The sequence below is a fragment of the Acipenser ruthenus genome, unplaced genomic scaffold (assembly GCF_902713425.1).
Source record: "Acipenser ruthenus unplaced genomic scaffold, fAciRut3.2 maternal haplotype, whole genome shotgun sequence".
Taxonomy (NCBI): domain Eukaryota; kingdom Metazoa; phylum Chordata; class Actinopteri; order Acipenseriformes; family Acipenseridae; genus Acipenser; species Acipenser ruthenus.
In genome coordinates, this window is record NW_026707518.1 from 1 (window position 1) to 24,734 (window position 24,734).

Genomic DNA, 24,734 nt, shown 5'->3' on the forward strand with positions numbered 1-24,734 from the left:
GTTTTATAGTCTGTTACGTCAGAATTGTGTTTAATGCATAAGCAGTTGCTTTGCAGACTCAACAAAGACTGCAGTCCTCGTTTAACCATTGTGCAATCAGCCCTTGGTCGCTGTGATATTGTTGTTCATGGAATTTGAGCGTGCGTATCGGCAATGCATAGTAATTGGAAAAGTGTAATACAAAAGAATTAAAAACGGGCTCGTCCGGGATTTGAACCCGGGACCTCTCGCACCCTAAGCGAGAATCATACCCCTAGACCAACGAGCCAGCGCCTGCCACTGTTGTGGTCCCCCGAGTTTCCAAAGAAGTGCAGACCTAGCTGTTCTGTTAGATGGGAGACGTTTTTCTATTGGGTGTACCTGTCGAGACCACTGTAATTTTGCCGTGTCTCCGAGCTGTGTGCTGTTGCCTGTTTGGGCCGTCTGACTTCTTTAACTGGCGGCTAGCATTTCTATGTTCATCGAGAAGCGGTCGCTATAAATGAGGAAAGTAGTTTAGGTGGGATTTCGTTTTGATATGTTTGGAATGGATCAGTTAGTCAGCATGTACTTCAAAAAATAAATAGAAAAAAAAGGAGGCTGGGTTTCGTTGTTTTGCAAAGGATGCACTGCAACATCCGCTCACAGGAGCAGTCCCACTACTGGTGCGACACGGGGGTTTTGACCTGCTCCGTTCCCGACCTGGGCCGGTTCACCCCTCCTTAGACGACCTGGCATTCACGAGCTCCCCCAGAAATGCCATGTCGATGCCGTGCTAAGTGCGGACTCCCGATCGGCACAGCCAGTTGCAGCACAGAGCTCCCGTGCTCAAGCGATCCGCCAGCCTCAACCTGCCCCTGTAGCTGGCATTACAGGACACACGCCACGGCGCCCGGCGTGAGCGAGAGCGGCTAGAAGGCAATTCAAATCCCCTTGTCTGAAATGAGAGCGAGAGTACTCGTGCAGTTCTCCACTGACGTGGCAGCTTTTAATGCCGATTGCATTAAAAGCATTGCCGGGTCCTGCTGTAGCGGTAAAACACTGTGACCAGATGAATGAATTGAAAAAGTGTTACGTGAAACACATGTGAATCCTAGTTTTCGTGCTGCGAATTTAAAAAAAAAAAAAAAAAAGCAGCACTATAAGAATGCCAAAAAATAAAGAAGGTTGCGTTGGCGAGTATTAAGCCCCCCCTCCTCTGAGGTGCCAGCAGCATTCCGCACCGGCAGACGGAACGGGACTCTGGTCATGCTGCACTTATTTTGCTGCCAGAGACTGAATCACGCGTCGGCCGCCGGATAAAACCGAAAGCTGGCTCGTTGGTCTAGGGGTATGATTCTCGCTTTGGGTGCGAGAGGTCCCGGGTTCAAATCCCGGACGAGCCCGTTTTTTTTTTTTTAATTGTTTTGTACTATACTGTTTTCGATCCGTAAACCATTAAGCTCAGCAGGCAGTTTTGACTTAGACGCTTTGCAACTAAATGCGTTGCCATAGTGGCAGGGAGCGTGTGCCTTCCTCGTTAGTATAGTGGTCAGTATCCCCGCCTGTCACGCGGGAGACCGGGGTTCAATTCCCCGACGGGGAGATTTTTTTTTTTTTTTTACTGATTGAAGGCAGGTGCGTGTGGCTGTAATTGTATACATAAAGTAAAAAAGAAGGTTGCATTGGCCGGGAATCGAACCCGGGCCTCCCGCGTGGCAGGCGAGAATTCTACCACTGAACCACCAATGCTTGCTTGACGTTTGCTTGAGGTTTGCTTGAGGTAGGTAATGTATTAGCAGCATCTAGTGCAGTGTGAAAAGATGAATTAACCCGTTCTAGTGCTAGATTGTACATGTACACAAACAATTGTACCTACAAAATGCCCATCTGTTACACTAGTTTTGTGGTTGTTTTAAACTACATACCAAAAAAAAAAAAAAAAACAAGCACATGCGTTACCAAAATAAACAGTGCTGTATAAACTACAGAAACTCGATGCTGAATGGTTTTATAGTCTGTTACGTCAGAATTGTGTTTAATGCATAAGCAGTTGCTTTGCAGACTCAACAAAGACTGCAGTCCTCGTTTAACCATTGTGCAATCAGCCCTTGGTCGCTGTGATATTGTTGTTCATGGAATTTGAGCGTGCGTATCGGCAATGCATAGTAATTGGAAAAGTGTAATACAAAAGAATTAAAAACGGGCTCGTCCGGGATTTGAACCCGGGACCTCTCGCACCCTAAGCGAGAATCATACCCCTAGACCAACGAGCCAGCGCCTGCCACTGTTGTGGTCCCCCGAGTTTCCAAAGAAGTGCAGACCTAGCTGTTCTGTTAGATGGGAGACGTTTTTCTATTGGGTGTACCTGTCGAGACCACTGTAATTTTGCCGTGTCTCCGAGCTGTGTGCTGTTGCCTGTTTGGGCCGTCTGACTTCTTTAACTGGCGGCTAGCATTTCTATGTTCATCGAGAAGCGGTCGCTATAAATGAGGAAAGTAGTTTAGGTGGGATTTCGTTTTGATATGTTTGGAATGGATCAGTTAGTCAGCATGTACTTCAAAAAATAAATAGAAAAAAAAGGAGGCTGGGTTTCGTTGTTTTGCAAAGGATGCACTGCAACATCCGCTCACAGGAGCAGTCCCACTACTGGTGCGACACGGGGGTTTTGACCTGCTCCGTTCCCGACCTGGGCCGGTTCACCCCTCCTTAGACGACCTGGCATTCACGAGCTCCCCCAGAAATGCCATGTCGATGCCGTGCTAAGTGCGGACTCCCGATCGGCACAGCCAGTTGCAGCACAGAGCTCCCGTGCTCAAGCGATCCGCCAGCCTCAACCTGCCCCTGTAGCTGGCATTACAGACACACGCCACGGTGCCCGGCGTGAGCGAGAGCGGCTAGAAGGCAATTCAAATCCCCTTGTCTGAAATGAGAGCGAGAGTACTCGTGCAGTTCTCCACTGACGTGGCAGCTTTTAATGCCGATTGCATTAAAAGCATTGCCGGGTCCTGCTGTAGCGGTAAAACACTGTGACCAGATGAATGAATTGAAAAAGTGTTACGTGAAACACATGTGAATCCTAGTTTTCGTGCTGCGAATTTAAAAAAAAAAAAAAAAAAAAAAAAAAAAAAAAAAAAAAAAGCAGCACTATAAGAATGCCAAAAAATAAAGAAGGTTGCGTTGGCGAGTATTAAGCCCCCCCTCCTCTGAGGTGCCAGAAGCATTCCGCACCGGCAGACGGAACGGGACTCTGGTCATGCTGCACTTATTTTGCTGCCAGAGACTGAATCACGCGTCGGCCGCCGGATAAAACCGAAAGCTGGCTCGTTGGTCTAGGGGTATGATTCTCGCTTTGGGTGCGAGAGGTCCCGGGTTCAAATCCCGGACGAGCCCGTTTTTTTTTTTAATTGTTTTGTACTATACTGTTTTCGATCCGTAAACCATTAAGCTCAGCAGGCAGTTTTGACTTAGACGCTTTGCAACTAAATGCGTTGCCATAGTGGCAGGGAGCGTGTGCCTTCCTCGTTAGTATAGTGGTCAGTATCCCCGCCTGTCACGCGGGAGACCGGGGTTCAATTCCCCGACGGGGAGATTTTTTTTTTTTTTTTTACTGATTGAAGGCAGGTGCGTGTGGCTGTAATTGTATACATAAAGTAAAAAAGAAGGTTGCATTGGCCGGGAATCGAACCCGGGCCTCCCGCGTGGCAGGCGAGAATTCTACCACTGAACCACCAATGCTTGCTTGACGTTTGCTTGAGGTTTGCTTGAGGTAGGTAATGTATTAGCAGCATCTAGTGCAGTGTGAAAAGATGAATTAACCCGTTCTAGTGCTAGATTGTACATGTACACAAACAATTGTACCTACAAAATGCCCATCTGTTACACTAGTTTTGTGGTTGTTTTAAACTACATACCAAAAAAAAAAAAAAAAACAAGCACATGCGTTACCAAAATAAACAGTGCTGTATAAACTACAGAAACTCGATGCTGAATGGTTTTATAGTCTGTTACGTCAGAATTGTGTTTAATGCATAAGCAGTTGCTTTGCAGACTCAACAAAGACTGCAGTCCTCGTTTAACCATTGTGCAATCAGCCCTTGGTCGCTGTGATATTGTTGTTCATGGAATTTGAGCGTGCGTATCGGCAATGCATAGTAATTGGAAAAGTGTAATACAAAAGAATTAAAAACGGGCTCGTCCGGGATTTGAACCCGGGACCTCTCGCACCCTAAGCGAGAATCATACCCCTAGACCAACGAGCCAGCGCCTGCCACTGTTGTGGTCCCCCGAGTTTCCAAAGAAGTGCAGACCTAGCTGTTCTGTTAGATGGGAGACGTTTTTCTATTGGGTGTACCTGTCGAGACCACTGTAATTTTGCCGTGTCTCCGAGCTGTGTGCTGTTGCCTGTTTGGGCCGTCTGACTTCTTTAACTGGCGGCTAGCATTTCTATGTTCATCGAGAAGCGGTCGCTATAAATGAGGAAAGTAGTTTAGGTGGGATTTCGTTTTGATATGTTTGGAATGGATCAGTTAGTCAGCATGTACTTCAAAAAATAAATAGAAAAAAAAGGAGGCTGGGTTTCGTTGTTTTGCAAAGGATGCACTGCAACATCCGCTCACAGGAGCAGTCCCACTACTGGTGCGACACGGGGGTTTTGACCTGCTCCGTTCCCGACCTGGGCCGGTTCACCCCTCCTTAGACGACCTGGCATTCACGAGCTCCCCCAGAAATGCCATGTCGATGCCGTGCTAAGTGCGGACTCCCGATCGGCACAGCCAGTTGCAGCACAGAGCTCCCGTGCTCAAGCGATCCGCCAGCCTCAACCTGCCCTGTAGCTGGCATTACAGACACACGCCACGGCGCCCGGCGTGAGCGAGAGCGGCTAGAAGGCAATTCAAATCCCCTTGTCTGAAATGAGAGCGAGAGTACTCGTGCAGTTCTCCACTGACGTGGCAGCTTTTAATGCCGATTGCATTAAAAGCATTGCCGGGTCCTGCTGTAGCGGTAAAACACTGTGACCAGATGAATGAATTGAAAAAGTGTTACGTGAAACACATGTGAATCCTAGTTTTCGTGCTGCGAATTTAAAAAAAAAAAAAAAAAAAAAAAAAAAAAAAAAAAAAAAAAAGCAGCACTATAAGAATGCCAAAAAATAAAGAAGGTTGCGTTGGCGAGTATTAAGCCCCCCCTCCTCTGAGGTGCCAGCAGCATTCCGCACCGGCAGACGGAACGGGACTCTGGTCATGCTGCACTTATTTTGCTGCCAGAGACTGAATCACGCGTCGGCCGCCGGATAAAACCGAAAGCTGGCTCGTTGGTCTAGGGGTATGATTCTCGCTTTGGGTGCGAGAGGTCCCGGGTTCAAATCCCGGACGAGCCCGTTTTTTTTTTTTTAATTGTTTTGTACTATACTGTTTTCGATCCGTAAACCATTAAGCTCAGCAGGCAGTTTTGACTTAGACGCTTTGCAACTAAATGCGTTGCCATAGTGGCAGGGAGCGTGTGCCTTCCTCGTTAGTATAGTGGTCAGTATCCCCGCCTGTCACGCGGGAGACCGGGGTTCAATTCCCCGACGGGGAGATTTTTTTTTTTTTTTACTGATTGAAGGCAGGTGCGTGTGGCTGTAATTGTATACATAAAGTAAAAAAGAAGGTTGCATTGGCCGGGAATCGAACCCGGGCCTCCCGCGTGGCAGGCGAGAATTCTACCACTGAACCACCAATGCTTGCTTGACGTTTGCTTGAGGTTTGCTTGAGGTAGGTAATGTATTAGCAGCATCTAGTGCAGTGTGAAAAGATGAATTAACCCGTTCTAGTGCTAGATTGTACATGTACACAAACAATTGTACCTACAAAATGCCCATCTGTTACACTAGTTTTGTGGTTGTTTTAAACTACATACCAAAAAAAAAAAAAAAAACAAGCACATGCGTTACCAAAATAAACAGTGCTGTATAAACTACAGAAACTCGATGCTGAATGGTTTTATAGTCTGTTACGTCAGAATTGTGTTTAATGCATAAGCAGTTGCTTTGCAGACTCAACAAAGACTGCAGTCCTCGTTTAACCATTGTGCAATCAGCCCTTGGTCGCTGTGATATTGTTGTTCATGGAATTTGAGCGTGCGTATCGGCAATGCATAGTAATTGGAAAAGTGTAATACAAAAGAATTAAAAACGGGCTCGTCCGGGATTTGAACCCGGGACCTCTCGCACCCTAAGCGAGAATCATACCCCTAGACCAACGAGCCAGCGCCTGCCACTGTTGTGGTCCCCCGAGTTTCCAAAGAAGTGCAGACCTAGCTGTTCTGTTAGATGGGAGACGTTTTTCTATTGGGTGTACCTGTCGAGACCACTGTAATTTTGCCGTGTCTCCGAGCTGTGTGCTGTTGCCTGTTTGGGCCGTCTGACTTCTTTAACTGGCGGCTAGCATTTCTATGTTCATCGAGAAGCGGTCGCTATAAATGAGGAAAGTAGTTTAGGTGGGATTTCGTTTTGATATGTTTGGAATGGATCAGTTAGTCAGCATGTACTTCAAAAAATAAATAGAAAAAAAAGGAGGCTGGGTTTCGTTGTTTTGCAAAGGATGCACTGCAACATCCGCTCACAGGAGCAGTCCCACTACTGGTGCGACACGGGGGTTTTGACCTGCTCCGTTCCCGACCTGGGCCGGTTCACCCCTCCTTAGACGACCTGGCATTCACGAGCTCCCCCAGAAATGCCATGTCGATGCCGTGCTAAGTGCGGACTCCCGATCGGCACAGCCAGTTGCAGCACAGAGCTCCCGTGCTCAAGCGATCCGCCAGCCTCAACCTGCCCCTGTAGCTGGCATTACAGACACACGCCACGGCGCCCGGCGTGAGCGAGAGCGGCTAGAAGGCAATTCAAATCCCCTTGTCTGAAATGAGAGCGAGAGTACTCGTGCAGTTCTCCACTGACGTGGCAGCTTTTAATGCCGATTGCATTAAAAGCATTGCCGGGTCCTGCTGTAGCGGTAAAACACTGTGACCAGATGAATGAATTGAAAAAGTGTTACGTGAAACACATGTGAATCCTAGTTTTCGTGCTGCGAATTTAAAAAAAAAAAAAAAAAAAAAAAAAAAAAAAAAAAAAAAAAAAAAGCAGCACTATAAGAATGCCAAAAAATAAAGAAGGTTGCGTTGGCGAGTATTAAGCCCCCCCTCCTCTGAGGTGCCAGCAGCATTCCGCACCGGCAGACGGAACGGGACTCTGGTCATGCTGCACTTATTTTGCTGCCAGAGACTGAATCACGCGTCGGCCGCCGGATAAAACCGAAAGCTGGCTCGTTGGTCTAGGGGTATGATTCTCGCTTTGGGTGCGAGAGGTCCCGGGTTCAAATCCCGGACGAGCCCGTTTTTTTTTTTTTAATTGTTTTGTACTGTACTGTTTTCGATCCGTAAACCATTAAGCTCAGCAGGCAGTTTTGACTTAGACGCTTTGCAACTAAATGCGTTGCCATAGTGGCAGGGAGCGTGTGCCTTCCTCGTTAGTATAGTGGTCAGTATCCCCGCCTGTCACGCGGGAGACCGGGGTTCAATTCCCCGACGGGGAGATTTTTTTTTTTTTTTTACTGATTGAAGGCAGGTGCGTGTGGCTGTAATTGTATACATAAAGTAAAAAAGAAGGTTGCATTGGCCGGGAATCGAACCCGGGCCTCCCGCGTGGCAGGCGAGAATTCTACCACTGAACCACCAATGCTTGCTTGACGTTTGCTTGAGGTTTGCTTGAGGTAGGTAATGTATTAGCAGCATCTAGTGCAGTGTGAAAAGATGAATTAACCCGTTCTAGTGCTAGATTGTACATGTACACAAACAATTGTACCTACAAAATGCCCATCTGTTACACTAGTTTTGTGGTTGTTTTAAACTACATACCAAAAAAAAAAAAAAAAACAAGCACATGCGTTACCAAAATAAACAGTGCTGTATAAACTACAGAAACTCGATGCTGAATGGTTTTATAGTCTGTTACGTCAGAATTGTGTTTAATGCATAAGCAGTTGCTTTGCAGACTCAACAAAGACTGCAGTCCTCGTTTAACCATTGTGCAATCAGCCCTTGGTCGCTGTGATATTGTTGTTCATGGAATTTGAGCGTGCGTATCGGCAATGCATAGTAATTGGAAAAGTGTAATACAAAAGAATTAAAAACGGGCTCGTCCGGGATTTGAACCCGGGACCTCTCGCACCCTAAGCGAGAATCATACCCCTAGACCAACGAGCCAGCGCCTGCCACTGTTGTGGTCCCCCGAGTTTCCAAAGAAGTGCAGACCTAGCTGTTCTGTTAGATGGGAGACGTTTTTCTATTGGGTGTACCTGTCGAGACCACTGTAATTTTGCCGTGTCTCCGAGCTGTGTGCTGTTGCCTGTTTGGGCCGTCTGACTTCTTTAACTGGCGGCTAGCATTTCTATGTTCATCGAGAAGCGGTCGCTATAAATGAGGAAAGTAGTTTAGGTGGGATTTCGTTTTGATATGTTTGGAATGGATCAGTTAGTCAGCATGTACTTCAAAAAATAAATAGAAAAAAAAGGAGGCTGGGTTTCGTTGTTTTGCAAAGGATGCACTGCAACATCCGCTCACAGGAGCAGTCCCACTACTGGTGCGACACGGGGGTTTTGACCTGCTCCGTTCCCGACCTGGGCCGGTTCACCCCTCCTTAGACGACCTGGCATTCACGAGCTCCCCCAGAAATGCCATGTCGATGCCGTGCTAAGTGCGGACTCCCGATCGGCACAGCCAGTTGCAGCACAGAGCTCCCGTGCTCAAGCGATCCGCCAGCCTCAACCTGCCCCTGTAGCTGGCATTACAGACACACGCCACGGCGCCCGGCGTGAGCGAGAGCGGCTAGAAGGCAATTCAAATCCCCTTGTCTGAAATGAGAGCGAGAGTACTCGTGCAGTTCTCCACTGACGTGGCAGCTTTTAATGCCGATTGCATTAAAAGCATTGCCGGGTCCTGCTGTAGCGGTAAAACACTGTGACCAGATGAATGAATTGAAAAAGTGTTACGTGAAACACATGTGAATCCTAGTTTTCGTGCTGCGAATTTAAAAAAAAAAAAAAAAAAAAAAAAAAAAAAAAAAAAAAAAAGCAGCACTATAAGAATGCCAAAAAATAAAGAAGGTTGCGTTGGCGAGTATTAAGCCCCCCCTCCTCTGAGGTGCCAGCAGCATTCCGCACCGGCAGACGGAACGGGACTCTGGTCATGCTGCACTTATTTTGCTGCCAGAGACTGAATCACGCGTCGGCCGCCGGATAAAACCGAAAGCTGGCTCGTTGGTCTAGGGGTATGATTCTCGCTTTGGGTGCGAGAGGTCCCGGGTTCAAATCCCGGACGAGCCCGTTTTTTTTTTTTTAATTGTTTTGTACTATACTGTTTTCGATCCGTAAACCATTAAGCTCAGCAGGCAGTTTTGACTTAGACGCTTTGCAACTAAATGCGTTGCCATAGTGGCAGGGAGCGTGTGCCTTCCTCGTTAGTATAGTGGTCAGTATCCCCGCCTGTCACGCGGGAGACCGGGGTTCAATTCCCCGACGGGGAGATTTTTTTTTTTTTTTTTACTGATTGAAGGCAGGTGCGGTGTGGCTGTAATTGTATACATAAAGTAAAAAAGAAGGTTGCATTGGCCGGGAATCGAACCCGGGCCTCCCGCGTGGCAGGCGAGGATTCTACCACTGAACCACCAATGCTTGCTTGACGTTTGCTTGAGGTTTGCTTGAGGTAGGTAATGTATTAGCAGCATCTAGTGCAGTGTGAAAAGATGAATTAACCCGTTCTAGTGCTAGATTGTACATGTACACAAACAATTGTACCTACAAAATGCCCATCTGTTACACTAGTTTTGTGGTTGTTTTAAACTACATACCAAAAAAAAAAAAAAAAAAAACAAGCACATGCGTTACCAAAATAAACAGTGCTGTATAAACTACAGAAACTCGATGCTGAATGGTTTTATAGTCTGTTACGTCAGAATTGTGTTTAATGCATAAGCAGTTGCTTTGCAGACTCAACAAAGACTGCAGTCCTCGTTTAACCATTGTGCAATCAGCCCTTGGTCGCTGTGATATTGTTGTTCATGGAATTTGAGCGTGCGTATCGGCAATGCATAGTAATTGGAAAAGTGTAATACAAAAGAATTAAAAACGGGCTCGTCCGGGATTTGAACCCGGGACCTCTCGCACCCTAAGCGAGAATCATACCCCTAGACCAACGAGCCAGCGCCTGCCACTGTTGTGGTCCCCCGAGTTTCCAAAGAAGTGCAGACCTAGCTGTTCTGTTAGATGGGAGACGTTTTTCTATTGGGTGTACCTGTCGAGACCACTGTAATTTTGCCGTGTCTCCGAGCTGTGTGCTGTTGCCTGTTTGGGCCGTCTGACTTCTTTAACTGGCGGCTAGCATTTCTATGTTCATCGAGAAGCGGTCGCTATAAATGAGGAAAGTAGTTTAGGTGGGATTTCGTTTTGATATGTTTGGAATGGATCAGTTAGTCAGCATGTACTTCAAAAAATAAATAGAAAAAAAAGGAGGCTGGGTTTCGTTGTTTTGCAAAGGATGCACTGCAACATCCGCTCACAGGAGCAGTCCCACTACTGGTGCGACACGGGGGTTTTGACCTGCTCCGTTCCCGACCTGGGCCGGTTCACCCCTCCTTAGACGACCTGGCATTCACGAGCTCCCCCAGAAATGCCATGTCGATGCCGTGCTAAGTGCGGACTCCCGATCGGCACAGCCAGTTGCAGCACAGAGCTCCCGTGCTCAAGCGATCCGCCAGCCTCAACCTGCCCCTGTAGCTGGCATTACAGACACACGCCACGGCGCCCGGCGTGAGCGAGAGCGGCTAGAAGGCAATTCAAATCCCCTTGTCTGAAATGAGAGCGAGAGTACTCGTGCAGTTCTCCACTGACGTGGCAGCTTTTAATGCCGATTGCATTAAAAGCATTGCCGGGTCCTGCTGTAGCGGTAAAACACTGTGACCAGATGAATGAATTGAAAAAGTGTTACGTGAAACACATGTGAATCCTAGTTTTCGTGCTGCGAATTTAAAAAAAAAAAAAAAAAAGCAGCACTATAAGAATGCCAAAAAATAAAGAAGGTTGCGTTGGCGAGTATTAAGCCCCCCCTCCTCTGAGGTGCCAGCAGCATTCCGCACCGGCAGACGGAACGGGACTCTGGTCATGCTGCACTTATTTTGCTGCCAGAGACTGAATCACGCGTCGGCCGCCGGATAAAACCGAAAGCTGGCTCGTTGGTCTAGGGGTATGATTCTCGCTTTGGGTGCGAGAGGTCCCGGGTTCAAATCCCGGACGAGCCCGTTTTTTTTTTTTAATTGTTTTGTACTATACTGTTTTCGATCCGTAAACCATTAAGCTCAGCAGGCAGTTTTGACTTAGACGCTTTGCAACTAAATGCGTTGCCATAGTGGCAGGGAGCGTGTGCCTTCCTCGTTAGTATAGTGGTCAGTATCCCCGCCTGTCACGCGGGAGACCGGGGTTCAATTCCCCGACGGGGAGATTTTTTTTTTTTTTTTACTGATTGAAGGCAGGTGCGTGTGGCTGTAATTGTATACATAAAGTAAAAAAGAAGGTTGCATTGGCCGGGAATCGAACCCGGGCCTCCCGCGTGGCAGGTGAGAATTCTACCACTGAACCACCAATGCTTGCTTGACGTTTGCTTGAGGTTTGCTTGAGGTAGGTAATGTATTAGCAGCATCTAGTGCAGTGTGAAAAGATGAATTAACCCGTTCTAGTGCTAGATTGTACATGTACACAAACAATTGTACCTACAAAATGCCCATCTGTTACACTAGTTTTGTGGTTGTTTTAAACTACATACCAAAAAAAAAAAAAAAAACAAGCACATGCGTTACCAAAATAAACAGTGCTGTATAAACTACAGAAACTCGATGCTGAATGGTTTTATAGTCTGTTACGTCAGAATTGTGTTTAATGCATAAGCAGTTGCTTTGCAGACTCAACAAAGACTGCAGTCCTCGTTTAACCATTGTGCAATCAGCCCTTGGTCGCTGTGATATTGTTGTTCATGGAATTTGAGCGTGCGTATCGGCAATGCATAGTAATTGGAAAAGTGTAATACAAAAGAATTAAAAACGGGCTCGTCCGGGATTTGAACCCGGGACCTCTCGCACCCTAAGCGAGAATCATACCCCTAGACCAACGAGCCAGCGCCTGCCACTGTTGTGGTCCCCCGAGTTTCCAAAGAAGTGCAGACCTAGCTGTTCTGTTGGGAGACGTTTTTCTATTGGGTGTACCTGTCGAGACCACTGTAATTTTGCCGTGTCTCCGAGCTGTGTGCTGTTGCCTGTTTGGGCCGTCTGACTTCTTTAACTGGCGGCTAGCATTTCTATGTTCATCGAGAAGCGGTCGCTATAAATGAGGAAAGTAGTTTAGGTGGGATTTCGTTTTGATATGTTTGGAATGGATCAGTTAGTCAGCATGTACTTCAAAAAATAAATAGAAAAAAAAGGAGGCTGGGTTTCGTTGTTTTGCAAAGGATGCACTGCAACATCCGCTCACAGGAGCAGTCCCACTACTGGTGCGACACGGGGGTTTTGACCTGCTCCGTTCCCGACCTGGGCCGGTTCACCCCTCCTTAGACGACCTGGCATTCACGAGCTCCCCCAGAAATGCCATGTCGATGCCGTGCTAAGTGCGGACTCCCGATCGGCACAGCCAGTTGCAGCACAGAGCTCCCGTGCTCAAGCGATCCGCCAGCCTCAACCTGCCCCTGTAGCTGGCATTACAGACACACGCCACGGCGCCCGGCGTGAGCGAGAGCGGCTAGAAGGCAATTCAAATCCCCTTGTCTGAAATGAGAGCGAGAGTACTCGTGCAGTTCTCCACTGACGTGGCAGCTTTTAATGCCGATTGCATTAAAAGCATTGCCGGGTCCTGCTGTAGCGGTAAAACACTGTGACCAGATGAATGAATTGAAAAAGTGTTACGTGAAACACATGTGAATCCTAGTTTTCGTGCTGCGAATTTAAAAAAAAAAAAAAAAAGCAGCACTATAAGAATGCCAAAAAATAAAGAAGGTTGCGTTGGCGAGTATTAAGCCCCCCCTCCTCTGAGGTGCCAGCAGCATTCCGCACCGGCAGACGGAACGGGACTCTGGTCATGCTGCACTTATTTTGCTGCCAGAGACTGAATCACGCGTCGGCCGCCGGATAAAACCGAAAGCTGGCTCGTTGGTCTAGGGGTATGATTCTCGCTTTGGGTGCGAGAGGTCCCGGGTTCAAATCCCGGACGAGCCCGTTTTTTTTTTTTAATTGTTTTGTACTATACTGTTTTCGATCCGTAAACCATTAAGCTCAGCAGGCAGTTTTGACTTAGACGCTTTGCAACTAAATGCGTTGCCATAGTGGCAGGGAGCGTGTGCCTTCCTCGTTAGTATAGTGGTCAGTATCCCCGCCTGTCACGCGGGAGACCGGGGTTCAATTCCCCGACGGGGAGATTTTTTTTTTTTTTTTACTGATTGAAGGCAGGTGCGTGTGGCTGTAATTGTATACATAAAGTAAAAAAGAAGGTTGCATTGGCCGGGAATCGAACCCGGGCCTCCCGCGTGGCAGGCGAGAATTCTACCACTGAACCACCAATGCTTGCTTGACGTTTGCTTGAGGTTTGCTTGAGGTTTGCTTGAGGTAGGTAATGTATTAGCAGCATCTAGTGCAGTGTGAAAAGATGAATTAACCCGTTCTAGTGCTAGATTGTACATGTACACAAACAATTGTACCTACAAAATGCCCATCTGTTACACTAGTTTTGTGGTTGTTTTAAACTACATACCAAAAAAAAAAAAAAAAAACAAGCACATGCGTTACCAAAATAAACAGTGCTGTATAAACTACAGAAACTCGATGCTGAATGGTTTTATAGTCTGTTACGTCAGAATTGTGTTTAATGCATAAGCAGTTGCTTTGCAGACTCAACAAAGACTGCAGTCCTCGTTTAACCATTGTGCAATCAGCCCTTGGTCGCTGTGATATTGTTGTTCATGGAATTTGAGCGTGCGTATCGGCAATGCATAGTAATTGGAAAAGTGTAATACAAAAGAATTAAAAACGGGCTCGTCCGGGATTTGAACCCGGGACCTCTCGCACCCTAAGCGAGAATCATACCCCTAGACCAACGAGCCAGCGCCTGCCACTGTTGTGGTCCCCCGAGTTTCCAAAGAAGTGCAGACCTAGCTGTTCTGTTAGATGGGAGACGTTTTTCTATTGGGTGTACCTGTCGAGACCACTGTAATTTTGCCGTGTCTCCGAGCTGTGTGCTGTTGCCTGTTTGGGCCGTCTGACTTCTTTAACTGGCGGCTAGCATTTCTATGTTCATCGAGAAGCGGTCGCTATAAATGAGGAAAGTAGTTTAGGTGGGATTTCGTTTTGATATGTTTGGAATGGATCAGTTAGTCAGCATGTACTTCAAAAAATAAATAGAAAAAAAAGGAGGCTGGGTTTCGTTGTTTTGCAAAGGATGCACTGCAACATCCGCTCACAGGAGCAGTCCCACTACTGGTGCGACACGGGGGTTTTGACCTGCTCCGTTCCCGACCTGGGCCGGTTCACCCCTCCTTAGACGACCTGGCATTCACGAGCTCCCCCAGAAATGCCATGTCGATGCCGTGCTAAGTGCGGACTCCCGATCGGCACAGCCAGTTGCAGCACAGAGCTCCCGTGCTCAAGCGATCCGCCAGCCTCAACCTGCCCCTGTAGCTGGCATTACAGACACACGCCACGGCGCCCGGCGTGAGCGAGAGCGGCTAGAAGGCAATTCAAATCCCCTTGTCTGAAATGAGAGCGAGAGTACTCGTGCAGTTCTCCACTGACGTGGCAGCTTTTAATGCCGATTGCATTAAAAGCATTGCCGGGTCCTGCTGTAGCGGTAAAACACTGTGACCAGATGAATGAATTGAAAAAGTGTTACGTGAAACACATGTGAATCCTAGTTTTCGTGCTGCGAATTTAAAAAAAAAAAAAAAAAAAAAAAAAAAGCAGCACTATAAGAATGCCAAAAAATAAAGAAGGTTGCGTTGGCGAGTATTAAGCCCCCCCTCCTCTGAGGTGCCAGCAGCATTCCGCACCGGCAGACGGAACGGGACTCTGGTCATGCTGCACTTATTTTGCTGCCAGAGACTGAATCACGCGTCGGCCGCCGGATAAAACCGATAGCTGGCTCGTTGGTCTAGGGGTATGATTCTCGCTTTGGGTGCGAGAGGTCCCGGGTTCAAATCCCGGACGAGCCCGTTTTTTTTTTTTAATTGTTTTGTACTATACTGTTTTCGATCCGTAAACCATTAAGCTCAGCAGGCAGTTTTGACTTAGACGCTTTGCAACTAAATGCGTTGCCATAGTGGCAGGGAGCGTGTGCCTTCCTCGTTAGTATAGTGGTCAGTATCCCCGCCTGTCACGCGGGAGACCGGGGTTCAATTCCCCGACGGGGAGATTTTTTTTTTTTTTTTACTGATTGAAGGCAGGTGCGTGTGGCTGTAATTGTATACATAAAGTAAAAAAGAAGGTTGCATTGGCCGGGAATCGAACCCGGGCCTCCCGCGTGGCAGGCGAGAATTCTACCACTGAACCACCAATGCTTGCTTGACGTTTGCTTGAGGTTTGCTTGAGGTTTGCTTGAGGTAGGTAATGTATTAGCAGCATCTAGTGCAGTGTGAAAAGATGAATTAACCCGTTCTAGTGCTAGATTGTACATGTACACAAACAATTGTACCTACAAAATGCCCATCTGTTACACTAGTTTTGTGGTTGTTTTAAACTACATACCAAAAAAAAAAAAAAAAAACAAGCACATGCGTTACCAAAATAAACAGTGCTGTATAAACTACAGAAACTCGATGCTGAATGGTTTTATAGTCTGTTACGTCAGAATTGTGTTTAATGCATAAGCAGTTGCTTTGCAGACTCAACAAAGACTGCAGTCCTCGTTTAACCATTGTGCAATCAGCCCTTGGTCGCTGTGATATTGTTGTTCATGGAATTTGAGCGTGCGTATCGGCAATGCATAGTAATTGGAAAAGTGTAATACAAAAGAATTAAAAACGGGCTCGTCCGGGATTTGAACCCGGGACCTCTCGCACCCTAAGCGAGAATCATACCCCTAGACCAACGAGCCAGCGCCTGCCACTGTTGTGGTCCCCCGAGTTTCCAAAGAAGTGCAGACCTAGCTGTTCTGTTAGATGGGAGACGTTTTTCTATTGGGTGTACCTGTCGAGACCACTGTAATTTTGCCGTGTCTCCGAGCTGTGTGCTGTTGCCTGTTTGGGCCGTCTGACTTCTTTAACTGGCGGCTAGCATTTCTATGTTCATCGAGAAGCGGTCGCTATAAATGAGGAAAGTAGTTTAGGTGGGATTTCGTTTTGATATGTTTGGAATGGATCAGTTAGTCAGCATGTACTTCAAAAAATAAATAGAAAAAAAAGGAGGCTGGGTTTCGTTGTTTTGCAAAGGATGCACTGCAACATCCGCTCACAGGAGCAGTCCCACTACTGGTGCGACACGGGGGTTTTGACCTGCTCCGTTCCCGACCTGGGCCGGTTCACCCCTCCTTAGACGACCTGGCATTCACGAGCTCCCCCAGAAATGCCATGTCGATGCCGTGCTAAGTGCGGACTCCCGATCGGCACAGCCAGTTGCAGCACAGAGCTCCCGTGCTCAAGCGATCCGCCAGCCTCAACCTGCCCCTGTAGCTGGCATTACAGACACACGCCACGGCGCCCGGCGTGAGCGAGAGCGGCTAGAAGGCAATTCAAATCCCCTTGTCTGAAATGAGAGCGAGAGTACTCGTGCAGTTCTCCACTGACGTGGCAGCTTTTAATGCCGATTGCATTAAAAGCATTGCCGGGTCCTGCTGTAGCGGTAAAACACTGTGACCAGATGAATGAATTGAAAAAGTGTTACGTGAAACACATGTGAATCCTAGTTTTCGTGCTGCGAATTTAAAAAAAAAAAAAAAAAAAAAAAAAAAAAAAAAAAAAAAAAAAAAAAAGCAGCACTATAAGAATGCCAAAAAATAAAGAAGGTTGCGTTGGCGAGTATTAAGCCCCCCCTCCTCTGAGGTGCCAGCAGCATTCCGCACCGGCAGACGGAACGGGACTCTGGTCATGCTGCACTTATTTTGCTGCCAGAGACTGAATCACGCGTCGGCCGCCGGATAAAACCGATAGCTGGCTCGTTGGTCTAGGGGTATGATTCTCGCTTTGGGTGCGAGAGGTCCCGGGTTCAAATCCCGGACGAGCCCGTTTTTTTTTTTTAATTGTTTTGTACTATACTGTTTTCGATCCGTAAACCATTAAGCTCAGCAGGCAGTTTTGACTTAGACGCTTTGCAACTAAATGCGTTGCCATAGTGGCAGGGAGCGTGTGCCTTCCTCGTTAGTATAGTGGTCAGTATCCCCGCCTGTCACGCGGGAGACCGGGGTTCAATTCCCCGACGGGGAGATTTTTTTTTTTTTTTACTGATTGAAGGCAGGTGCGTGTGGCTGTAATTGTATACATAAAGTAAAAAAGAAGGTTGCATTGGCCGGGAATCGAACCCGGGCCTCCCGCGTGGCAGGCGAGAATTCTACCACTGAACCACCAATGCTTGCTTGACGTTTGCTTGAGGTTTGCTTGAGGTTTGCTTGAGGTAGGTAATGTATTAGCAGCATCTAGTGCAGTGTGAAAAGATGAATTAACCCGTTCTAGTGCTAGATTGTACATGTACACAAACAATTGTACCTACAAAATGCCCATCTGTTACACTAGTTTTGTGGTTGTTTTAAACTACATACCAAAAAAAAAAAAAAAAAACAAGCACATGCGTTACCAAAATAAACAGTGCTGTATAAACTACAGAAACTCGATGCTGAATGGTTTTATAGTCTGTTACGTCAGAATTGTGTTTAATGCATAAGCAGTTGCTTTGCAGACTCAACAAAGACTGCAGTCCTCGTTTAACCATTGTGCAATCAGCCCTTGGTCGCTGTGATATTGTTGTTCATGGAATTTGAGCGTGCGTATCGGCAATGCATAGTAATTGGAAAAGTGTAATACAAAAGAATTAAAAACGGGCTCGTCCGGGATTTGAACCCGGGACCTCTCGCACCCTAAGCGAGAATCATACCCCTAGACCAACGAGCCAGCGCCTGCCACTGTTGTGGTCCCCCGAGTTTCCAAAGAAGTGCAGACCTAGCTGTTCTGTTAGATGGGAGACGTTTTTCTATTGGGTGTACCTGTCGAGACCACTGTAATTTTGCCGTGTCTCCGAGCTGTGTGCTGTTGCCTGTTTGGGCCGTCTGACTTCTTTAACTGGCGGCTAGCATTTCTATGTTCATCGAGAAGCGGTCGCTATAAATGAGGAAAGTAGTTTAGGTGGGATTTCGTTTTGATATGTTTGGAATGGATCAGTTAGTCAGCATGTACTTCAAAAAATAAATAGAAAAAAAAGGAGGCTGGGTTTCGTTGTTTTGCAAAGGATGCACTGCAACATCCGCTCACAGGAGCAGTCCCACTACTGGTGCGACACGGGGGTTTTGACCTGCTCCGTTCCCGACCTGGGCCGGTTCACCCCTCCTTAGACGACCTGGCATTCACGAGCTCCCCCAGAAATGCCATGTCGATGCCGTGCTAAGTGCGGACTCCCGATCGGCACAGCCAGTTGCAGCACAGAGCTCCCGTGCTCAAGCGATCCGCCAGCCTCAACCTGCCCCTGTAGCTGGCATTACAGACACACGCCACGGCGCCCGGCGTGAGCGAGAGCGGCTAGAAGGCAATTCAAATCCCCTTGTCTGAAATGAGAGCGAGAGTACTCGTGCAGTTCTCCACTGACGTGGCAGCTTTTAATGCCGATTGCATTAAAAGCATTGCCGGGTCCTGCTGTAGCGGTAAAACACTGTGACCAGATGAATGAATTGAAAAAGTGTTACGTGAAACACATGTGAATCCTAGTTTTCGTGCTGCGAATTTAAAAAAAAAAAAAAAAAAAAAAAAAAAAAAAGCAGCACTATAAGAATGCCAAAAAATAAAGAAGGTTGCGTTGGCGAGTATTAAGCCCCCCCTCCTCTGAGGTGCCAGCAGCATTCCGCACCGGCAGACGGAACGGGACTCTGGTCATGCTGCACTTATTTTGCTGCCAGAGACTGAATCACGCGTCGGCCGCCGGATAAAACCGAAAGCTGGCTCGTTGGTCTAGGGGTATGATTCTCGCTTTGGGTGCGAGAGGTCCCGGGTTCAAATCCCGGACGAGCCCGTTTTTTTTTTAAAATTGTTTTGTACTATACTGTTTTCGATCCGTAAACCATTAAGCTCAGCAGGCAGTTTTGACTTAGACGCTTTGCAACTAAATGCGTTGCCATAGTGGCAGGGAGCGTGTGCCTTCCTCGTTAGTATAGTGGTCAGTATCCCCGCCTGTCACGCGGGAGACCGGGGTTCAATTCCCCGACGGGGAGATTTTTTTTTTTTTTTTTACTGATTGAAGGCAGGTGCGTGTGGCTGTAATTGTATACATAAAGTAAAAAAGAAGGTTGCATTGGCCGGGAATCGAACCCGGGCCTCCCGCGTGGCAGGCGAGAATTCTACCACTGAACCACCAATGCTTGCTTGACGTTTGCTTGAGGTTTGCTTGAGGTTTGCTTGAGGTAGGTAATGTATTAGCAGCATCTAGTGCAGTGTGAAAAGATGAATTAACCCGTTCTAGTGCTAGATTGTACATGTACACAAACAATTGTACCTACAAAATGCCCATCTGTTACACTAGTTTTGTGGTTGTTTTAAACTACATACCAAAAAAAAAAAAAAAAACAAGCACATGCGTTACCAAAATAAACAGTGCTGTATAAACTACAGAAACTCGATGCTGAATGGTTTTATAGTCTGTTACGTCAGAATTGTGTTTAATGCATAAGCAGTTGCTTTGCAGACTCAACAAAGACTGCAGTCCTCGTTTAACCATTGTGCAATCAGCCCTTGGTCGCTGTGATATTGTTGTTCATGGAATTTGAGCGTGCGTATCGGCAATGCATAGTAATTGGAAAAGTGTAATACAAAAGAATTAAAAACGGGCTCGTCCGGGATTTGAACCCGGGACCTCTCGCACCCTAAGCGAGAATCATACCCCTAGACCAACGAGCCAGCGCCTGCCACTGTTGTGGTCCCCCGAGTTTCCAAAGAAGTGCAGACCTAGCTGTTCTGTTAGATGGGAGACGTTTTTCTATTGGGTGTACCTGTCGAGACCACTGTAATTTTGCCGTGTCTCCGAGCTGTGTGCTGTTGCCTGTTTGGGCCGTCTGACTTCTTTAACTGGCGGCTAGCATTTCTATGTTCATCGAGAAGCGGTCGCTATAAATGAGGAAAGTAGTTTAGGTGGGATTTCGTTTTGATATGTTTGGAATGGATCAGTTAGTCAGCATGTACTTCAAAAAATAAATAGAAAAAAAAGGAGGCTGGGTTTCGTTGTTTTGCAAAGGATGCACTGCAACATCCGCTCACAGGAGCAGTCCCACTACTGGTGCGACACGGGGGTTTTGACCTGCTCCGTTCCCGACCTGGGCCGGTTCACCCCTCCTTAGACGACCTGGCATTCACGAGCTCCCCCAGAAATGCCATGTCGATGCCGTGCTAAGTGCGGACTCCCGATCGGCACAGCCAGTTGCAGCACAGAGCTCCCGTGCTCAAGCGATCCGCCAGCCTCAACCTGCCCCTGTAGCTGGCATTACAGACACACGCCACGGCGCCCGGCGTGAGCGAGAGCGGCTAGAAGGCAATTCAAATCCCCTTGTCTGAAATGAGAGCGAGAGTACTCGTGCAGTTCTCCACTGACGTGGCAGCTTTTAATGCCGATTGCATTAAAAGCATTGCCGGGTCCTGCTGTAGCGGTAAAACACTGTGACCAGATGAATGAATTGAAAAAGTGTTACGTGAAACACATGTGAATCCTAGTTTTCGTGCTGCGAATTTAAAAAAAAAAAAAAAAAAAAAAAAAAAAAAAAAAAAAAAAAAAAAAGCAGCACTATAAGAATGCCAAAAAATAAAGAAGGTTGCGTTGGCGAGTATTAAGCCCCCCCTCCTCTGAGGTGCCAGCAGCATTCCGCACCGGCAGACGGAACGGGACTCTGGTCATGCTGCACTTATTTTGCTGCCAGAGACTGAATCACGCGTCGGCCGCCGGATAAAACCGATAGCTGGCTCGTTGGTCTAGGGGTATGATTCTCGCTTTGGGTGCGAGAGGTCCCGGGTTCCGGGTTCAAATCCCGGACGAGCCCGTTTTTTTTTTTTTAATTGTTTTGTACTATACTGTTTTCGATCCGTAAACCATTAAGCTCAGCAGGCAGTTTTGACTTAGACGCTTTGCAACTAAATGCGTTGCCATAGTGGCAGGGAGCGTGTGCCTTCCTCGTTAGTATAGTGGTCAGTATCCCCGCCTGTCACGCGGGAGACCGGGGTTCAATTCCCCGACGGGGAGATTTTTTTTTTTTTTTTACTGATTGAAGGCAGGTGCGTGTGGCTGTAATTGTATACATAAAGTAAAAAAGAAGGTTGCATTGGCCGGGAATCGAACCCGGGCCTCCCGCGTGGCAGGCGAGAATTCTACCACTGAACCACCAATGCTTGCTTGACGTTTGCTTGAGGTTTGCTTGAGGTTTGCTTGAGGTAGGTAATGTATTAGCAGCATCTAGTGCAGTGTGAAAAGATGAATTAACCCGTTCTAGTGCTAGATTGTACATGTACACAAACAATTGTACCTACAAAATGCCCATCTGTTACACTAGTTTTGTGGTTGTTTTAAACTACATACCAAAAAAAAAAAAAAAAAACAAGCACATGCGTTACCAAAATAAACAGTGCTGTATAAACTACAGAAACTCGATGCTGAATGGTTTTATAGTCTGTTACGTCAGAATTGTGTTTAATGCATAAGCAGTTGCTTTGCAGACTCAACAAAGACTGCAGTCCTCGTTTAACCCATTGTGCAATCAGCCCTTGGTCGCTGTGATATTGTTGTTCAAGGAATTTGAGCGTGCGTATCGGCAATGCATAGTAATTGGAAAAGTGTAATACAAAAGAATTAAAAACGGGCTCGTCCCGGGATTTGAACCCGGGACCTCTCGCACCCTAAGCGAGAATCATACCCCTAGACCAACGAGCCAGCGCCTGCCACTGTTGTGGTCCCCCGAGTTTCCAAAGAAGTGCAGACCCTAGCTGTTCTGTTAGATGGGAGACGTTTTTCTATTGGGTGTACCTGTCGAGACCACTGTAATTTTGCCGTGTCTCCGAGCTGTGTGCTGTTGCCTGTTTGGGCCGTCTGACTTCTTTAACTGGCGCTAGCATTTCTATGTTCATCGAGAAGCGGTCGCTATAAATGAGGAAAGTAGTTTAGGTGGGATTTCGTTTTGATATGTTTTGGAATGGATCAGTTAGTCAGCATGTACTTCAAAAAATAAATAGAAAAAAAAGGAGGCTGGGTTTCGTTGTTTTGCAAAGGATGCACTGCAACATCCGCTCACAGGAGCAGTCCCACTACTGGTGCGACACGGGGGTTTTGACCTGCTCCGTTCCCGACCTGGGCCGGTTCACCCCTCCTTAGACGACCCTGGCATTCACGAGCTCCCCCAGAAATGCCATGTCGATGCCGTGCTAAGTGCGGACTCCCGATCGGCACAGCCAGTTGCAGCACAGAGCTCCCGTGCTCAAGCGATCCGCCAGCCTCAACCTGCCCCTGTAGCTGGCATTACAGACACACGCCACGGCGCCCCGGCGTGAGCGAGAGCGGCTAGGAAGGCAATTCAAATCCCCTTGTCTGAAATGAGAGCGAGAGTACTCGTGCAGTTCTCCACTGACGTGGCAGCTTTTAATGCCGATTGCATTAAAAGCATTGCCGGGTCCTGCTGTAGCGGTAAAACACTGTGACCAGATGAATGAATTGAAAAAGTGTTACGTGAAAACACATGTGAATCCTAGTTTTCGTGCTGCGAATTTAAAAAAAAAAAAAAAAAAAAAAAAAAAAAAAAAGCAGCACTATAAGAATGCCAAAAAATAAAGAAGGTTGCGTTGGCGAGTATTAAGCCCCCCCTCCTCTGAGGTGCCAGCAGCATTCCGCACCGGCAGACGGAACGGGACTCTGGTCATGCTGCACTTATTTTGCTGCCAGAGACTGAATCACGCGTCGGCCGCCGGATAAAACCGAAAGCTGGCTCGTTGGTCTAGGGGTATGATTCTCGCTTTGGGTGCGAGAGGTCCCGGGTTCAAATCCCGGACGAGCCCGTTTTTTTTTTTTAATTGTTTTGTACTATACTGTTTTCGATCCGTAAACCATTAAGCTCAGCAGGCAGTTTTGACTTAGACGCTTTGCAACTAAATGCGTTGCCATAGTGGCAGGGAGCGTGTGCCTTCCTCGTTAGTATAGTGGTCAGTATCCCCGCCTGTCACGCGGGAGACCGGGGTTCAATTCCCCGACGGGGAGATTTTTTTTTTTTTTTTTACTGATTGAAGGCAGGTGCGTGTGGCTGTAATTGTATACATAAAGTAAAAAAGAAGGTTGCATTGGCCGGGAATCGAACCCGGGCCTCCCGCGTGGCAGGCGAGAATTCTACCACTGAACCACCAATGCTTGCTTGACGTTTGCTTGAGGTTTGCTTGAGGTTTGCTTGAGGTAGGTAATGTATTAGCAGCATCTAGTGCAGTGTGAAAAGATGAATTAACCCGTTCTAGTGCTAGATTGTACATGTACACAAACAATTGTACCTACAAAATGCCCATCTGTTACACTAGTTTTGTGGTTGTTTTAAACTACATACCAAAAAAAAAAAAAAAACAAGCACATGCGTTACCAAAATAAACAGTGCTGTATAAACTACAGAAACTCGATGCTGAATGGTTTTATAGTCTGTTACGTCAGAATTGTGTTTAATGCATAAGCAGTTGCTTTGCAGACTCAACAAAGACTGCAGTCCTCGTTTAACCATTGTGCAATCAGCCCTTGGTCGCTGTGATATTGTTGTTCACTGGAATTTGAGCGTGCGTATCGGCAATGCATAGTAATTGGAAAAGTGTAATACAAAAGAATTAAAAACGGGCTCGTCCGGGATTTGAACCCGGGACCTCTCGCACCCTAAGCGAGAATCATACCCCTAGACCAACGAGCCAGCGCCTGCCACTGTTGTGGTCCCCCCGAGTTTCCAAAGAAGTGCAGACCTAGCTGTTCTGTTAGATGGGAGACGTTTTTCTATTGGGTGTACCTGTCGAGACCACTGTAATTTTGCCGTGTCTCCGAGCTGTGTGCTGTTGCCTGTTTGGGCCGTCTGACTTCTTTAACTGGCGGCTAGCATTTCTATGTTCATCGAGAAGCGGTCGCTATAAATGAGGAAAGTAGTTTAGGTGGGATTTCGTTTTGATATGTTTGGAATGGATCAGTTAGTCAGCATGTACTTCAAAAAATAAATAGAAAAAAAAAGGAGGCTGGGTTTTCGTTGTTTTGCAAAGGATGCACTGCAACATCCGCTCACAGGAGCAGTCCCACTACTGGTGCGACAACGGGGGTTTTGACCTGCTCCGTTCCCGACCTGGGCGGTTCACCCCTCCTTAGACGACCTGGCATTCACGAGCTCCCCCAGAAATGCCATGTCGATGCCGTGCTAAGTGCGGACTCCCGATCGGCACAGCCAGTTGCAGCACAGAGCTCCCCGTGCTCAAGCGATCCGCCAGCCTCAACCTGCCCCTGTAGCTGGCATTACAGACACACGCCACGGCGCCCGGCGTGAGCG

At 47.3% G+C, this 24,734-nt stretch overlaps 49 non-coding genes across 49 annotated transcripts; 24 read left to right on the forward strand and 25 right to left on the reverse strand.

Moving 5' to 3' along the window:
* Positions 1 to 196: 196 nt before the first annotated feature.
* On the reverse strand, positions 197 to 268 carry trnap-agg (transfer RNA proline (anticodon AGG)). Its single transcript has one exon. It is a non-coding gene; the product is annotated as a tRNA-Pro (tRNA).
* A 1,024-nt stretch (positions 269 to 1,292) lies between these two features.
* On the forward strand, positions 1,293 to 1,364 carry trnap-ugg (transfer RNA proline (anticodon UGG)). Its single transcript has one exon. It is a non-coding gene; the product is annotated as a tRNA-Pro (tRNA).
* A 128-nt stretch (positions 1,365 to 1,492) lies between these two features.
* On the forward strand, positions 1,493 to 1,564 carry trnad-guc (transfer RNA aspartic acid (anticodon GUC)). Its single transcript has one exon. It is a non-coding gene; the product is annotated as a tRNA-Asp (tRNA).
* A 75-nt stretch (positions 1,565 to 1,639) lies between these two features.
* trnag-gcc (transfer RNA glycine (anticodon GCC)) lies at positions 1,640 to 1,710 on the reverse strand. The gene has a single exon. It is a non-coding gene; the product is annotated as a tRNA-Gly (tRNA).
* Positions 1,711 to 2,162: 452 nt separating this feature from the next.
* trnap-agg (transfer RNA proline (anticodon AGG)) lies at positions 2,163 to 2,234 on the reverse strand. The gene has a single exon. It is a non-coding gene; the product is annotated as a tRNA-Pro (tRNA).
* A 1,045-nt stretch (positions 2,235 to 3,279) lies between these two features.
* trnap-ugg (transfer RNA proline (anticodon UGG)) lies at positions 3,280 to 3,351 on the forward strand. The gene has a single exon. It is a non-coding gene; the product is annotated as a tRNA-Pro (tRNA).
* A 126-nt stretch (positions 3,352 to 3,477) lies between these two features.
* trnad-guc (transfer RNA aspartic acid (anticodon GUC)) lies at positions 3,478 to 3,549 on the forward strand. Its single transcript has one exon. It is a non-coding gene; the product is annotated as a tRNA-Asp (tRNA).
* Positions 3,550 to 3,625: 76 nt separating this feature from the next.
* Positions 3,626 to 3,696, reverse strand: trnag-gcc (transfer RNA glycine (anticodon GCC)). The gene has a single exon. It is a non-coding gene; the product is annotated as a tRNA-Gly (tRNA).
* Positions 3,697 to 4,148: 452 nt separating this feature from the next.
* Positions 4,149 to 4,220, reverse strand: trnap-agg (transfer RNA proline (anticodon AGG)). The gene has a single exon. It is a non-coding gene; the product is annotated as a tRNA-Pro (tRNA).
* A 1,046-nt stretch (positions 4,221 to 5,266) lies between these two features.
* On the forward strand, positions 5,267 to 5,338 carry trnap-ugg (transfer RNA proline (anticodon UGG)). The gene has a single exon. It is a non-coding gene; the product is annotated as a tRNA-Pro (tRNA).
* Positions 5,339 to 5,466: 128 nt separating this feature from the next.
* Positions 5,467 to 5,538, forward strand: trnad-guc (transfer RNA aspartic acid (anticodon GUC)). The gene has a single exon. It is a non-coding gene; the product is annotated as a tRNA-Asp (tRNA).
* A 74-nt stretch (positions 5,539 to 5,612) lies between these two features.
* trnag-gcc (transfer RNA glycine (anticodon GCC)) lies at positions 5,613 to 5,683 on the reverse strand. The gene has a single exon. It is a non-coding gene; the product is annotated as a tRNA-Gly (tRNA).
* A 452-nt stretch (positions 5,684 to 6,135) lies between these two features.
* On the reverse strand, positions 6,136 to 6,207 carry trnap-agg (transfer RNA proline (anticodon AGG)). The gene has a single exon. It is a non-coding gene; the product is annotated as a tRNA-Pro (tRNA).
* Positions 6,208 to 7,257: 1,050 nt separating this feature from the next.
* Positions 7,258 to 7,329, forward strand: trnap-ugg (transfer RNA proline (anticodon UGG)). Its single transcript has one exon. It is a non-coding gene; the product is annotated as a tRNA-Pro (tRNA).
* Positions 7,330 to 7,457: 128 nt separating this feature from the next.
* trnad-guc (transfer RNA aspartic acid (anticodon GUC)) lies at positions 7,458 to 7,529 on the forward strand. The gene has a single exon. It is a non-coding gene; the product is annotated as a tRNA-Asp (tRNA).
* Positions 7,530 to 7,604: 75 nt separating this feature from the next.
* On the reverse strand, positions 7,605 to 7,675 carry trnag-gcc (transfer RNA glycine (anticodon GCC)). The gene has a single exon. It is a non-coding gene; the product is annotated as a tRNA-Gly (tRNA).
* A 452-nt stretch (positions 7,676 to 8,127) lies between these two features.
* Positions 8,128 to 8,199, reverse strand: trnap-agg (transfer RNA proline (anticodon AGG)). Its single transcript has one exon. It is a non-coding gene; the product is annotated as a tRNA-Pro (tRNA).
* Positions 8,200 to 9,245: 1,046 nt separating this feature from the next.
* On the forward strand, positions 9,246 to 9,317 carry trnap-ugg (transfer RNA proline (anticodon UGG)). Its single transcript has one exon. It is a non-coding gene; the product is annotated as a tRNA-Pro (tRNA).
* A 128-nt stretch (positions 9,318 to 9,445) lies between these two features.
* On the forward strand, positions 9,446 to 9,517 carry trnad-guc (transfer RNA aspartic acid (anticodon GUC)). The gene has a single exon. It is a non-coding gene; the product is annotated as a tRNA-Asp (tRNA).
* A 77-nt stretch (positions 9,518 to 9,594) lies between these two features.
* Positions 9,595 to 9,665, reverse strand: trnag-gcc (transfer RNA glycine (anticodon GCC)). Its single transcript has one exon. It is a non-coding gene; the product is annotated as a tRNA-Gly (tRNA).
* A 455-nt stretch (positions 9,666 to 10,120) lies between these two features.
* Positions 10,121 to 10,192, reverse strand: trnap-agg (transfer RNA proline (anticodon AGG)). Its single transcript has one exon. It is a non-coding gene; the product is annotated as a tRNA-Pro (tRNA).
* A 1,023-nt stretch (positions 10,193 to 11,215) lies between these two features.
* trnap-ugg (transfer RNA proline (anticodon UGG)) lies at positions 11,216 to 11,287 on the forward strand. Its single transcript has one exon. It is a non-coding gene; the product is annotated as a tRNA-Pro (tRNA).
* Positions 11,288 to 11,414: 127 nt separating this feature from the next.
* trnad-guc (transfer RNA aspartic acid (anticodon GUC)) lies at positions 11,415 to 11,486 on the forward strand. The gene has a single exon. It is a non-coding gene; the product is annotated as a tRNA-Asp (tRNA).
* Positions 11,487 to 11,561: 75 nt separating this feature from the next.
* trnag-gcc (transfer RNA glycine (anticodon GCC)) lies at positions 11,562 to 11,632 on the reverse strand. The gene has a single exon. It is a non-coding gene; the product is annotated as a tRNA-Gly (tRNA).
* A 452-nt stretch (positions 11,633 to 12,084) lies between these two features.
* trnap-agg (transfer RNA proline (anticodon AGG)) lies at positions 12,085 to 12,156 on the reverse strand. Its single transcript has one exon. It is a non-coding gene; the product is annotated as a tRNA-Pro (tRNA).
* Positions 12,157 to 13,174: 1,018 nt separating this feature from the next.
* trnap-ugg (transfer RNA proline (anticodon UGG)) lies at positions 13,175 to 13,246 on the forward strand. Its single transcript has one exon. It is a non-coding gene; the product is annotated as a tRNA-Pro (tRNA).
* A 127-nt stretch (positions 13,247 to 13,373) lies between these two features.
* Positions 13,374 to 13,445, forward strand: trnad-guc (transfer RNA aspartic acid (anticodon GUC)). The gene has a single exon. It is a non-coding gene; the product is annotated as a tRNA-Asp (tRNA).
* A 75-nt stretch (positions 13,446 to 13,520) lies between these two features.
* trnag-gcc (transfer RNA glycine (anticodon GCC)) lies at positions 13,521 to 13,591 on the reverse strand. Its single transcript has one exon. It is a non-coding gene; the product is annotated as a tRNA-Gly (tRNA).
* A 464-nt stretch (positions 13,592 to 14,055) lies between these two features.
* On the reverse strand, positions 14,056 to 14,127 carry trnap-agg (transfer RNA proline (anticodon AGG)). The gene has a single exon. It is a non-coding gene; the product is annotated as a tRNA-Pro (tRNA).
* A 1,032-nt stretch (positions 14,128 to 15,159) lies between these two features.
* On the forward strand, positions 15,160 to 15,231 carry trnap-ugg (transfer RNA proline (anticodon UGG)). Its single transcript has one exon. It is a non-coding gene; the product is annotated as a tRNA-Pro (tRNA).
* A 127-nt stretch (positions 15,232 to 15,358) lies between these two features.
* On the forward strand, positions 15,359 to 15,430 carry trnad-guc (transfer RNA aspartic acid (anticodon GUC)). The gene has a single exon. It is a non-coding gene; the product is annotated as a tRNA-Asp (tRNA).
* A 75-nt stretch (positions 15,431 to 15,505) lies between these two features.
* Positions 15,506 to 15,576, reverse strand: trnag-gcc (transfer RNA glycine (anticodon GCC)). Its single transcript has one exon. It is a non-coding gene; the product is annotated as a tRNA-Gly (tRNA).
* Positions 15,577 to 16,040: 464 nt separating this feature from the next.
* On the reverse strand, positions 16,041 to 16,112 carry trnap-agg (transfer RNA proline (anticodon AGG)). The gene has a single exon. It is a non-coding gene; the product is annotated as a tRNA-Pro (tRNA).
* Positions 16,113 to 17,165: 1,053 nt separating this feature from the next.
* Positions 17,166 to 17,237, forward strand: trnap-ugg (transfer RNA proline (anticodon UGG)). Its single transcript has one exon. It is a non-coding gene; the product is annotated as a tRNA-Pro (tRNA).
* A 127-nt stretch (positions 17,238 to 17,364) lies between these two features.
* On the forward strand, positions 17,365 to 17,436 carry trnad-guc (transfer RNA aspartic acid (anticodon GUC)). Its single transcript has one exon. It is a non-coding gene; the product is annotated as a tRNA-Asp (tRNA).
* A 74-nt stretch (positions 17,437 to 17,510) lies between these two features.
* trnag-gcc (transfer RNA glycine (anticodon GCC)) lies at positions 17,511 to 17,581 on the reverse strand. The gene has a single exon. It is a non-coding gene; the product is annotated as a tRNA-Gly (tRNA).
* A 464-nt stretch (positions 17,582 to 18,045) lies between these two features.
* Positions 18,046 to 18,117, reverse strand: trnap-agg (transfer RNA proline (anticodon AGG)). Its single transcript has one exon. It is a non-coding gene; the product is annotated as a tRNA-Pro (tRNA).
* Positions 18,118 to 19,153: 1,036 nt separating this feature from the next.
* Positions 19,154 to 19,225, forward strand: trnap-ugg (transfer RNA proline (anticodon UGG)). The gene has a single exon. It is a non-coding gene; the product is annotated as a tRNA-Pro (tRNA).
* Positions 19,226 to 19,352: 127 nt separating this feature from the next.
* Positions 19,353 to 19,424, forward strand: trnad-guc (transfer RNA aspartic acid (anticodon GUC)). The gene has a single exon. It is a non-coding gene; the product is annotated as a tRNA-Asp (tRNA).
* A 76-nt stretch (positions 19,425 to 19,500) lies between these two features.
* trnag-gcc (transfer RNA glycine (anticodon GCC)) lies at positions 19,501 to 19,571 on the reverse strand. The gene has a single exon. It is a non-coding gene; the product is annotated as a tRNA-Gly (tRNA).
* Positions 19,572 to 20,034: 463 nt separating this feature from the next.
* trnap-agg (transfer RNA proline (anticodon AGG)) lies at positions 20,035 to 20,106 on the reverse strand. The gene has a single exon. It is a non-coding gene; the product is annotated as a tRNA-Pro (tRNA).
* A 1,051-nt stretch (positions 20,107 to 21,157) lies between these two features.
* Positions 21,158 to 21,236, forward strand: trnap-ugg (transfer RNA proline (anticodon UGG)). Its single transcript has one exon. It is a non-coding gene; the product is annotated as a tRNA-Pro (tRNA).
* Positions 21,237 to 21,364: 128 nt separating this feature from the next.
* On the forward strand, positions 21,365 to 21,436 carry trnad-guc (transfer RNA aspartic acid (anticodon GUC)). Its single transcript has one exon. It is a non-coding gene; the product is annotated as a tRNA-Asp (tRNA).
* A 75-nt stretch (positions 21,437 to 21,511) lies between these two features.
* Positions 21,512 to 21,582, reverse strand: trnag-gcc (transfer RNA glycine (anticodon GCC)). Its single transcript has one exon. It is a non-coding gene; the product is annotated as a tRNA-Gly (tRNA).
* A 465-nt stretch (positions 21,583 to 22,047) lies between these two features.
* Positions 22,048 to 22,120, reverse strand: trnap-agg (transfer RNA proline (anticodon AGG)). Its single transcript has one exon. It is a non-coding gene; the product is annotated as a tRNA-Pro (tRNA).
* Positions 22,121 to 23,163: 1,043 nt separating this feature from the next.
* Positions 23,164 to 23,235, forward strand: trnap-ugg (transfer RNA proline (anticodon UGG)). Its single transcript has one exon. It is a non-coding gene; the product is annotated as a tRNA-Pro (tRNA).
* A 127-nt stretch (positions 23,236 to 23,362) lies between these two features.
* Positions 23,363 to 23,434, forward strand: trnad-guc (transfer RNA aspartic acid (anticodon GUC)). Its single transcript has one exon. It is a non-coding gene; the product is annotated as a tRNA-Asp (tRNA).
* A 76-nt stretch (positions 23,435 to 23,510) lies between these two features.
* trnag-gcc (transfer RNA glycine (anticodon GCC)) lies at positions 23,511 to 23,581 on the reverse strand. The gene has a single exon. It is a non-coding gene; the product is annotated as a tRNA-Gly (tRNA).
* Positions 23,582 to 24,044: 463 nt separating this feature from the next.
* Positions 24,045 to 24,116, reverse strand: trnap-agg (transfer RNA proline (anticodon AGG)). Its single transcript has one exon. It is a non-coding gene; the product is annotated as a tRNA-Pro (tRNA).
* Between the last annotated feature and the right edge of the window lie 618 nt (positions 24,117 to 24,734).